The following is a 13409-nucleotide window of genomic DNA, read 5'->3' on the forward strand; positions in this document are numbered from 1 at the left end:
CTTATATCAGAACAGCTAAATCAAAGCACTTGTCTAAGGCTCATTAATTCATATTTTAGCAGCTCCCTGTGTGATTCCAAGACGTACTGAAGACCCTCGCTTTTGAAAAGACTCACGTACTTTCGCTAAAATTGCACTGATTCCCACCTTTTATCCGCGTTTCAAATAACGTGTAGCTTAGGCACTGGCTTAGTCAGTACCAGTTGGTTTCATGTACAAGGATGCCAGTGGCTCACCACCCTCAAGTTCCTCATCTGTATTTAAGAATTTGCTTGTAACATTGATGAGTGCAATTACTTTGTTATTTTTTGCTTCCTTATTCAAAGACCACAAAACTGAAAAGTACCAAAATGCTGATAGTATTAAGTTTTAATTCAGGCAAATTTTATGCAAAATAATACCCGCTGGTTTGCATCTAATCATGATTACCAAGGTCGCAAATACTTAGTGTCACCTAGACACCTAACGTCACTTGACCCTACTGATCCTGTGTTTATTTATTAAATGATGACGCTGGGCATTGGCCTGCAGGCTTTGTGTGTGCTCCTTGCCTTCTCCATCCCCGAGCTGGTTTTTTGTTCTATTGTGGAAGGAAATGCAAACTTTGAAAAACAAATTTAGGCGATATGCCATCAAAGATGGTGACTTCAAATACAAGACTTCCAGTATGTATGCTTTTGTCTGTCTGGGAACCAAAGGCTCCTTTTCATAAATGTGAAGCTGTCATTCATTTGGAAAGGGAAGAAGTAAGGCTCCTGTTGACTTGTGAGTTTCAGGGCATGTGAATGGATTTGGCTTTACTTCACCAATTAATGGTAGTTATATGTCATGACTTGGGCCTCCAGCCAAAAACAGCCTCCTTTGTTTCTCTTCTTGGCTATGAAAAGCAAGTCCTTTTAAATCTCAGTCCCCCGGTAGGTCTTTCAGCCAGGACAGCCGGAAACGCTGTAAGAGCCTGTCCAGCTCCTAATGTATGGATTATGTCTTTCCACCGGGTGGTGCCACTTAAGTCATTTAAGCACCCATGATTGTGACAGAAAAATAGCTCTTTGAAATTTTTGTAACTTCTTTGTCATCCACTGAATACAAGACATTTAGGGCATGCTGTCAGGACATGAGGTAGAGCAGGACCTAGCACACAATCATCCGATTTGGTTATGTCTGAATGTAGCAAACACTTGGCAGCTGTAGATAACTGACAGAAGAATCCAAAGCAGGAGTTGTGTTTGCTGTGTCCTGATATTTGACCACATTTAGTGATGAAAACCCATCTCCCGAAGCTGGAAGCTGGGAAGATTAGTTGTACAAATTAGCTCACCATGAACTCAATGCAGAAAGCTACTCTTTATTACCACAAATGTGGGATTTTTTAAAATCATGAATCCAAACTCTAATCTATGTACCTCCACACATGAAATGTAAGAAATCCCCCAGACATTTCCTGTTAATCATAATATTGCTTTGGGACTCTTACCTTTTAAAGGAGGTGTGTCAATGTTCTTGATACTTTTGTCTTACCTAATTAGACAGTCCAGAAAGTGAGTTTAGTACAGAGGGATATATTTGTGTGTGTGCCCACACTCGCGCACACATTGTTGTTGTTGTTGTTGTTATTGGTGGTGGTGGTGGCGGTGATGGTGTTCTTGTTGTTGTTGTTGTTGTTGTTTTGTGTGTGTCTGTGTGTGTATGTGTGGTGAAGTTGTGCTGGGCACTGAAGAATGTTTCTATTTGATGTTCTTACCCCATTTATAATTTCAACTAGCATCCTTCTTCAGATGAATAGTGTAAGCCCTTAGGCTTTAAGTAGTGACTTCATCTTGACCATTTCAATTGATATTTCCTTTCTATCACTTTTTACCAGTAAAGGAAAAAGTTAATTTGGGGTTTTGTTTTAGTTTTTCATTTCATGTAGAACCAAGACATATAATTTTCTGGGCCATAAGCCCTGAGCCTTCACAACCTTCCCCTTTTACAACGTATTCATACATTTAGTTTTAAGTTCCTTCCTGTCAACCTCTGAATTCTTTTCAATCACATCTCTGGAAATCTGGGATTCATTTTTCATCGAACAGTCTTGTTGTGGGAGAAGTTATGTCTTCATAGATAGACTGTACTTGTGAAGCATATCTAAATACTTTGCTATACTATGACTTTAGTACATTATAAAAGTCTATGGGGTATCAAAGGTTTTCTAGTTTCTTTATTAATATCTTATTAAGTTTGTTGACATGGTATGTGCACTAGAAATCCCAAATCACAATATTTTCACTTCCATGTCATGGGTTCCAAGGAAGATTTTACATTATTCATAACGTTTAAATACTGCAACTCAACCTTGAAATGAAATCCAAACAAAATGTGGAGAAGCAAATGGTGTCCACATCTGCTCGCTGAGCACAGGAAACTTTGAGTTTTGTATATAAAAATTTATTTTTTTACGCACAACATGACATTTTAATCTATTTTTCATTTAAATGGTAATATTTAATTTAAAATTTGTGCATGTTGATAAGTTAACAACTGGTTTTAATTATAGGTTATATATACTTAGTGTTCTTCATTGATTTTCGATGTCTGTGTAGAAAATACAATTGTCACAGATGTTTTAAATATAAAATATTTAAGTAGGCAAGTAACAGTTTAACACGGAATTGAATCTTTCAGGATATAAACTTCATGAACTAATTTGAAAGTAACTTCTGGTATCTTACATGAAAGAAAATGTTTTTTAAAGTGTGTCTAGTCAAAATGCATAAAAACATGACTTGAAAATATTTTAAAGTGATAACATTAACTTTTCAGAGTTTTCTTGCTTTTCTCGATTTATCCTAAGCACTTTGAGTTATATGAGAGTTTTGCAAACTTAACAATTTCAACCAAAGCTTGAGGTCTTCATGTTTTAATACGATTGCTGTATAAAAACTAAAGCAAAAGGAAAGAGGTTTTGAGCTTCCAGTCATACACAACGTCATTGTAACAAACACTGGGGAAAAAATTTCCAAGAGCTCATAAAGGAAATGTTTATTTTGGCTTACAGTTTTAGAGATCTCTGCCCAAGGCCGGCTTTTTCCATTGTTGTGAACCAAGAGTAGACAGCCCATCTTTGTAGCAAGAGAAGATTACTCATCTCAGTTGTGTCTGTGGAGGAGGAGAGGGACAGAAGGGGAAGAAGGGAGGAGAGGAGAAGCAGCTGAGGAAAGGAGAAAGAAAACACAGTGTGGCAGGTTATATAAACCCTTCAAAGGCCTGTGGCCCTCTATGACCTACTTTCTCAGACTAGATCCTACCTCCTATTAGCCCATTCAGATAAATTCATCAGTGATTAATCCACGGATAAACTGCTCATGATCTAGGCCCCACCTCCACATACTGCCATAGTGAGGGTCAAGCCTTTAATTCTGCATTTTCAGGGGACATTTCAGATCCAATCCACCATCATAACAGTTCATTCTGTTTATAGACCTTGTGGATTGATGTTTAAGAAAGGGCTTAAATAAAGAGGGCAAATATTACTTGCTCCACAATGTCTGGTTCCTCTGCTGGAACGACTAAAAGGGTAACTATGTCCTTGAAAAGTGTGGGGGCTGGGACGCCTATTTGAAAGATGAAGTCTACTTGAAATTGGACATCTGGGCTGAGGCTGTTGACTTGAGTGTTTACACGTGGCTTCTTTATATGGTGCGAATTCCTCCAAGTATGTTAAGTGGATTCTCAAAGGGCTTGTCACAAGGGAGGTCTCTGCGAGAATAATAGAAGCGAGTCAAAGAATGGGTGATTCTTTCTAAGTAGTTTTGCAAGTCACTACACATCAGCAGCACGTCTGTACAGTAGAAATTGAAGCCATTAAGATTAACCTTGAGTCAAAGATGTGGAACACAGGAAGGGGCACAAAATGATCAAACTTTATTATTATTATTATTATTATTATTATTATTATTATTATTATTTATATACATGTTTGTATGTGTAAGTTCACATGTGTGTGGAGGTAACCATGAATGTAAAATGACAGGCTGGCCATTGGTTTTGTTTTTCCAGGTACTGTTGACCCCTCTAAGAGTCTCTAGCAGCCGGGAGTTTACCAGGTAGGTGAGGCTGGCTTGCCAGAAAGCACCAGAGATCTGCTTGTTTCTGTCTTCTCAGGGCTGCAATTACAAGTATGTGCCACCATGCCTAGCTTTGAAATGAGTGGTGGGCATTGAACTCATGTCTGTATGCTTGTACAGTAGACACTTTATCAGCTGAGCTATCTCCCTAATTGTAAATGTGTGCCAATATTTTAAAACTATCCCCCCCAAAGCTAACACATTACTTTCCAACACATTACTGTTTTCTCTATATTGTTCAAATTTTATTTTACTTTTCTCTCTCTCTCTCTCTCTCTCTCTCTCTCTCTCTCTCTCTGAATTTAGATCTTACTTGAGACCAGCACACTCTCTTAACCACTGGGTTGTCTCTTTAGCCCCAGATCGATCTATCTATCTATCTATCTATCTATCTATCTATCTATCTATCGATCTATCTTTTCTTCTTTCTATTTTGGATAAAATGAGAAATGTCTGATATAGCCTACGTCAACACTCCCAAATTCTAGAATTTACATCTTTGTGCACGGAATAACCATAGGCCTCTTTCTCTGTGAGTATAGCACGGAGCAAGGGATTCTTGGGTGCCACAGAGCAAGGGATTGTGGGTTCTTATTGGAGGGAGCATTTCAAATCCAGCCTAGAGCTTTGACACACCTGTAGCTTTCTGTTACTATACATCAAAATCAGAACTCTGTTTCAGGCTGCCTTGAAGCTAGCCCCACCGAGGCACTGAACTTGTGATCCTCTGACCTCAGCCACCAGAGTGAGAAAAGCAGGATGAATACTTTTCAGGTGTGGTGTTTTTACTTCACAGTAGTTTTACTTTCCAAATAAATTTCCAGGCAGAACTCATTAGACATGCTGTGTCTGTCAGTTATTGTTAACAATTCAATGTGTGTGTGTGTGTGTGTGTGTGTGTGTGTGTGTGTGTCTACAAACACTTATATTCTATCCAGGACACACTTTGTTGCCGATTTCAAATGAAAGGTCAGAAGGGTACAAGCTCTGCCACTAAATTTAATTTTATTCTCATTTATAAGACAACCACAAAAATGGCTAATAAAACACCTTTCCCCAAATTCCAACCACTCCAAATCCCACTCATATAATTTCAGATTTAAATCTTTAACATCACTTTAGACTCATTTAGTTAAAGTAGTAAAGATAAATATGAATTGTTTCTTTGTCTTTCAAATCTCTTGGAGCAAAACATTATCATTTTACAGAGGAAGGCTTAGCAGGAGCATCCAGGACCACGCCAGGCCAGGCTGACACTGATCCAGAGTCTCTGAAATCAGATTAAAGTTCACGAGTGAGGAGTGAGCACTGACTGCCTTTTTACAATGAAGCTTTTTCTTCTTTTGGTTTTCGACATCAGTTCATTGTAAGACAACCGTAGATCAGTGATACATTTCCTAATGTGCATAGTTTGGTTTCCCACCCATATTATTACAGTGATGATTGGAACCTCCCACAGGTGCCTTTGTCTCCTTCATTAAGAAGTAATCCAAAAGATAGAAATAATCCCATGCGTGCTATCAGACCACCACGGCCTAAAACTGGTCTTCAATAACAATAAGGGAAGAATGCCCACATATACGTGGAAATTGAACAATGCTCTACTCAATGATAACCTGGTCAAGGAAGAAATAAAGAAAGAAATTAAAAACTTTTTAGAATTTAATGAAAATGAGGATACAACATACTCAAACTTATGGGACACAATGAAAGCTGTGCTAAGAGGAAAACTCATAGCGCTGAGTGCCTGCAGAAAGAAACAGGAAAGAGCATATGTCAGCAGCTTGACAGCACACCTAAAAGCTCTAGAACAAAAAGAAACAAATACACCCAGGAGGAGTAGAAGGCAGGAAATAATCAAACTCAGAGCTGAAATCAACCAAGTAGAAACAAAAAGGGCCATAGAAAGAATCAACAGGACCAAAAGTTGGTTCTTTGAGAAAATCAACAAGATAGATAAACCCTTAGCCAGACTAACGAGAGGACACAGAGAGTGCGTCCAAATTAACAAAATCAGAAATGAAAAGGGAGACATAACTACAGATTCAGAGGAAATTCAAAAAATCATCAGATCTTACTATAAAAACCTATATTCAACAAAATTTGAAAATCTTCAGGAAATGGACAATTTCCTAGACAGATACCAGGTATCAAAGTTAAATCAGGAACAGATAAACCAGTTAAACAACCCCATAACTCCTAAGGAAATAGAAGCAGTCATTAAAGGTCTCCCAACCAAAAAGAGCCCAGGTCCAGATGGGTTTAGTGCAGAATTCTATCAAACCTTCATAGAAGACCTCATACCAATATTATCCAAACTATTCCACAAAATTGAAACAGATGGAGCCCTACCAAATTCCTTCTACGAAGCTACAATTACTCTTATACCTAAACCACACAAAGACACAACAAAGAAAGAGAACTTCAGACCAATTTCCCTTATGAATATCGACGCAAAAATACTCAATAAAATTCTGGCAAACCGAATTCAAGAGCACATCAAAACAATCATCCACCATGATCAAGTAGGCTTCATCCCAGGCATGCAGGGATGGTTTAATATACGGAAAACCATCAACGTGATCCATTATATAAACAAACTGAAAGAACAGAACCACATGATCATTTCATTAGATGCTGAGAAAGCATTTGACAAAATTCAGCACCCCTTCATGATAAAAGTCCTGGAAAGAATAGGAATTCAAGGCCCATACCTAAACATAGTAAAAGCCATATACAGCAAACCAGTTGCTAACATTAAACTAAATGGAGAGAAACTTGAAGCAATCCCACTAAAATCAGGGACTAGACAAGGCTGCCCACTCTCTCCCTACTTATTCAATATAGTTCTTGAAGTTCTACCCAGAGCAATCAGACAACAAAAGGAGATCAAAGGGATACAGATCGGAAAAGAAGAGGTCAAAATATCACTATTTGCAGATGATATGATAGTATATTTAAGTGATCCCAAAAGTTCCACCAGAGAACTACTAAAGCTGATAAACAACTTCAGCAAAGTGGCTGGGTATAAAATTAACTCAAATAAATCAGTTGCCTTCCTCTATACAAAAGAGAAACAAGCCGAGAAAGAAATTAGGGAAACGACACCCTTCATAATAGACCCAAATAATATAAAGTACCTCGGTGTGACTTTAACCAAGCAAGTAAAAGATCTGTACAATAAGAACTTCAAGACACTGAAGAAAGAAATTGAAGAAGACCTCAGAAGATGGAAAGATCTCCCATGCTCATGGATTGGCAGGATTAATATAGTAAAAATGGCCATTTTACCAAAAGCGATCTACAGATTCAATGCAATCCCCATCAAAATACCAATCCAATTCTTCAAAGAGTTAGACAGAACAATTTGCAAATTCATCTGGAATAACAAAAAACCCAGGATAGCTAAAACTATCCTCAACAATAAAAGGACTTCAGGGGGAATCACTATCCCTGAACTCAAGCAGTATTACAGAGCAATAGTGATAAAAACTGCATGGTATTGGTACAGAGACAGACAGATAGACCAATGGAATAGAATTGAAGACCCAGAAATGAACCCACACACCTATGGTCACTTGATTTTTGACAAAGGAGCCAAAACCATCCATTGGAAAAAAGATAGCATTTTCAGCAAATGGTGCTGGTTCAACTGGAGGGCAACATGTAGAAGAATGCAGATCGATCCATGCTTATCACCCTGTACAAAGCTTAAGTCCAAGTGGATCAAGGACCTCCACATCAAACCAGACACACTCAAACTAATAGAAGAAAAACTAGGGAAGCATCTGGAACACATGGGCACTGGAAAAAATTTCCTGAACAAAACACCAATGGCTTATGCTCTAAGATCAAGAATTGACAAATGGGATCTCATAAAACTGCAAAGCTTCTGTAAGGCAAAGGACACTGTGGTTAGGACAAAACGGCAACCAACAGATTGGGAAAAGATCTTTACCAACCCTACAACAGATAGAGGCCTTATATCCAAAATATACAAAGAACTCAAGAAGTTAGACCGCAGGGAAACAAATAACCCTATTAAAAAATGGGGTTCAGAGCTAAACAAAGAATTCACAGCTGAGGAATGCCGAATGGCTGAGAAACACCTAAAGAAATGTTCAACATCTTTAGTCATAAGGGAAATGCAAATCAAAACAACCCTGAGATTTCACCTCACACCAGTGCGATTGGCTAAGATCAAAAACTCAGGTGACAGCAGATGCTGGCGAGGATGTGGAGAAAGAGGAACACTCCTCCATTGTTGGTGGGATTGCAGACTGGTAAAACCATTCTGGAAATCAGTCTGGAGGTTCCTTAGAAAATTGGACATTGAACTGCCTGAGGATCCAGCTATACCTCTCTTGGGCATATACCCAAAAGATGCCTCAACATATAAAAGAGACACGTGCTCCACTATGTTCATTGCAGCCTTATTTATAATAGCCAGAAAATGGAAAGAACCCAGATGCCCTTCAACAGAGGAATGGATACAGAAAATGTGGTACATCTACACAATGGAATATTACTCAGCTATCAAAAACAACGAGTTTATGAAATTCGTAGGCAAATGGTTGGAACTGGAAAATATCATCCTGAGTGAACTAACCCAATCACAGAAAGACATACATGGTATGCACTCATTGATAAGTGGCTATTAGCCCAAATGCTTGAATTACCCTAGATCGCTAGAACAAACGAAACTCAAGACGGATGATCAAAATGTGAATGCTTCACTCCTTCTTTAAATGAGGAAAAAGAATACCCTTGGCAGGGAAGGGAGAGGCAAAGATTAAAACAGAGACTGAAGGAACACCCATTCAGAGCCTGTCCCACATTTGGCCCATACATATACAGCCACCCAATTGGACTAGATGGATGAAGCAAAGAAGTGCAGACCGACAGGAGCCGGATGTAGATCGCTCCTGAGAGACACAGCCAGAATACAGCAAATACAGAGGCGAATGCCAGCAGCAAACCACTGAACTGAGAATAGGTCCCCTATTGAAGGAATCAGAGAAAGAACTGGAAGAGCTTGAAGGGGCTCGAGACCCCAAAAGTACAACAATGCCAAGCAACCAGAGCCTCCAGGGACTAAGCCACTACCTAAAGACTATACATGGACTGACCCTGGACTCTGACCCCATAGGTAGCAATGAATATACTAGTAAGAGCACCAGTGGAAGGGGAAGCCCTGGGTCCTGCTAAGACTGAACCCCCAGTGAACTAGTCTATGGGGGGAGGGCGGCAATGGTGGGAGGGTTGGGAGGGGAACACCCATAAGGAAGGGGAGGGGGGAGGGGGATGTTTGCCCGGAAACCGGGAAAGGGAATAACACTCGAAATGTATATAAGAAATACTCAAGTTAATAAAAAAAAAAAAAGAAAGAAAAAAAAAAAAAAAAGAAATACCCAGGTTAATAAAGATGGGGGAAAAAAAGAAAGCAAAAAAAAAATTCTCAAAATGATCCTAATTTAGGAATAAAGTTTATGTCATAAGAATAAGGAAAAAATCTGAAGTAGACCCAATCTAACAATACATAAAACCGAGTTTCCAGCTATTCTGGGTAATATATTAGTGATTAAAGTTCCTAAAAAATCAAAACCCAAAATTCTCCAGGGATAATAACAGCCCAGAGTCTCTCTAACATGTCATTCCAAATATTTGGTCCATAGTAAAATATTAACATGCCTGAGCAGAAACAGGAAAGTGATGTCACAACCAAGAGAATATAACTTTATGAATCTCAAATGTTGACCTGAAAATTTATCACTATAGAATAACTATAATTAATATATTTTAAAGTCTGTAGGAAGTAGAAATACCAGTCTAGAACTGAAAGCAACCAAAATATTCTGAAATAGAAGAGAGATTAGACGAGGTATAGGACATTCATACCATAAATACTATTTCGGTTAAGGTTTCTACTGCTGTGATAAAACACCATGACCAAAAGCAACTTGGAGAGGAAGGGGCTCATTTCAGCTTACATGTCCCAATTGAAAGCATGAAAGAAAATGGATGTAAGTCACGGGCTTGAACATGGCATTCGATGGACTAATATTGCAGTCCGTGGTGTAGAAGGGATTAGTTCCAGTTCCATCACTCTGCTTCTTACAAAGCTCACCGGCCTTTGGAGATGCCTGAACTGGAACCACAATTCTGCTTGTACTTACTTCCTCTGTTCACTGTCCCCAAGGAACCCTACACTTCTGCTGTCGGACTGCCATAGTAGCATGTGTTGGTATCATTGTTCGTTAGCATCTTTCTCTTGTTAGACTAATTTTCCATGAGAGACAACAGGGCTTTGTCTAGTGTATTTACTATTCTTTCCTCAATGGCTACAATGGGGTAGAACTGGAATAAGGATGTCTTTAGGGAGTGGATGAGTATCAGACAAACCTTCTCCATTAAAGTTTTTAGAGCTCAAAAAAAAAAAAAAAAAAAAAAAAAAAAAAAAAAAAAGAAGTAATCGACCTGTGCCAGCATCACCAAGGAACTACCTCTCAGGAAGGGCTCATGTTTAAAGAGATAGGAGGAATAATTATGCCTGTAAGGAGACAGTGTGCCTTTCCGTCCTCAAATCTTTGCCTTTACTGTAGTCTCTAAAAGCCAACGTGAGGGTTTTTTTTGGGGGGGGGTGTCTACTCACATTTCTGAGTCCTGAGAAACATTCAGCTTTCTGTTTTTCTTCTCTTCTGTTTCTTAAGAGCACTGGCCAGAGCTTAATTACTCATTTTTCTAGAACTCCTGAGCTTTCTTACCCAGAAGCACCTCCCCCACTCTTTGCCACCAGCTGCTCGTCAGCCATAAGTGGTTCATCTCCACATCCAACACAAACAGTGCTCGCCTTCCCCCTCTTCAGCTCTGGTCTGTAAATCTAGAATAACACACTGCTCTCTAAATCTCCTCCTCAGGGTCTTTTGAGTTTCATTTGTCAGCTCTGGAAGAAGAGAATCTGAAAGTCACTGGTTGCAGGTGGCTTCAGTAGCCATCAAGTTTCCGGGACCCTAGCTCACAGAGACACACTCTGTCGTTCTCAATATTCCTTATTAGCATTTCAGTGGTAACTAGAAGACTATTTCTCTGAGTTGTTCACATTCATGGATTGTTGAGGCGTTCCATCCAGTTCTCGTCCAGTTGTTTCACCGACTCTGAACAAGGGTTTGATTTATCTTATATGTCTGTGCTTGACAAAAACATTTTGCTTGTATCAAGATGGCAAAAATTAAATAATTTTATTTCCAGTGTTGAGCAAATTAATAGTAGCACCCTAAATAAAATCAGATCTTTTCCTCTGGTGCAATAGAAGCTTAACAGACTTCCTTTGATTCCTAGAATCCATTGAAAACAACTTTCATTATAACGGGCTATACCATGATTCTACTGAAAACCCAGGACCATGTAACAAATACAAATGTCTTACTAAAGGGCTTATTGTTCATGGAACAGACTAAAGAACTCTTCTATGCAAATGACAGCAGCAGGAATAGGCCTCTTGGAATGTGACTAGGTAGGATTGACTTAAAATAGATTTTTTTTTTAAAATCCTGGTTCAGGCTTAGCAGATGGGTTCTGGTTAATTCCAGGTCTGTGCTTCAATGAGTTCAGTCTTGTCTTCCTGACAGCCTATATTTTAGTAAGAACTTTGTATCTTCTGACTTTGTTACAAAATAAAAAAGTAGTAACAGAGAGAAAAACAAAGTTAATATAAACTGAATATTTGCAGTATAGTCTGGTGGAAAAAAACAAAAAAACCCAAACCACTGTGTATCCCAAGTGCTGACTTCTCCCTGCCATGTGTGGCGGACCGCTCATCCTTTATCATGCTGTTTATGTATACATAATTGAAAATAGTTCCTTGATTCAGCTTCAGAGAAGTCACAGGACAATCGGGAGCCAAACTGGCTGGTGGAACAAAGGACTGTCAGCGTGATGGGCTGGGTTTATCCTTCACCATCAGCACCCAAGATCAGAGAGAGTTAGGACCCCCTCGCTGCCTGTCTCAAAACACATTTCATTTTGTCAGCTGGCATTCTGCTCGCTGACTCTGAACGGGAGATAGCGGAGATGCTGCATCTGGAAGAGATCAAGCAAAGAAGAAGCTCACCAGGGTCATCTTGCAGATGTAATCATGTGCTAAACTGAGAACTCCATTCTCAGAACACATGCCTCACACACTGCAGGAAGAGGCTGGACAGAAGCTGGAAAGCGTCACGCTGTGAGGATCCGTTCACCCTCTTTGTTTTATTCAGCTATTAAATAAGTCTCTTTGCTAAAATGGACGAGTTTGGCTAATTCTAAACGGGACGGAAATGGTATCAACTAAGACTGGACCAGGTGAATCGGGATGTATCTTCTCAATGACACAGGTTGTGAGCAGCCAGGAACAGAGAGGCACAGTTCCACACTGCCACCCTCAGAAGCCCAGAGGAGCTCCCTAATCGTTTAAGGACCTCAACTCAGTGGAAAAGGATCTTCGGCTTAGATGCAGGAAAGACAGTGACGGGGAGGCATCGTAAAGCAGAGTATGAGTTTATTAAAAATATAAAGGTATTAAGGGAAAAAATTAAAGCACATCAGAGAGAACGGGTATGGGCTTTTCAGAGAATAGGAACAGACTATTAAAATAGATATGATATGGGTATTCATAAAGTGTATTCTGAGAGAGAGAGAGAGAGAGAGAGAGAGAGAGAGAGAGAGGAATGAGGGACAATATGCATTTGTGTGTCTGTGTTAGCTGCCTTCTATTGTTTCCCACGTTATTTACTGAGGCAGGGTTTGCCACTGAACTTGGAGCTAGCCTGTTTTGTCTAGGCTAGCCAGCTCGATCTAAGGATCTTTCTCTGCCTCCCGAGTGCTGGGATTATAGACAACTGCCTTACCTATCTGGCTTTTAAGTAAGTTTTAGGCATGTGAACTCTTTCTCACCCTTGTATTGTGAATGCTGCACGTAAAGCGCCATCTCACCAGCCTTATTTTTAATACAGGTTTGATGTGCCTTAGCGTGATCCCTACAAAGCAGTGCGGCTCTCAAATGATATCTCAGAGGGTTGCTAAGAAACATTTAATCCACCCATTTCTCTTACTGTTTGGTAGATGAAATTATGGTGTGGCCCTGAAAGGGCCTTGGATGGGATTGTAATTTGATAAGGTAAAAGTCAGAACCACTAAGGTCATTTGATCTCTGGATAAGTCTTTTTACCATACCGAATCAGTTATGGTAGGTAAATCAGGTAGTAAGATTCTTGTTAAACTGCAGACTCAGAGCTCAGAAAGGAGAAGGGCTTTACTCAAATGTTA

This window comes from Rattus norvegicus, chromosome 8, assembly GCF_021556685.1.
Source record: "Rattus norvegicus strain SHRSP/BbbUtx chromosome 8, alternate assembly SHRSP_T2T, whole genome shotgun sequence".
Taxonomy (NCBI): Eukaryota; Metazoa; Chordata; class Mammalia; order Rodentia; family Muridae; genus Rattus; species Rattus norvegicus.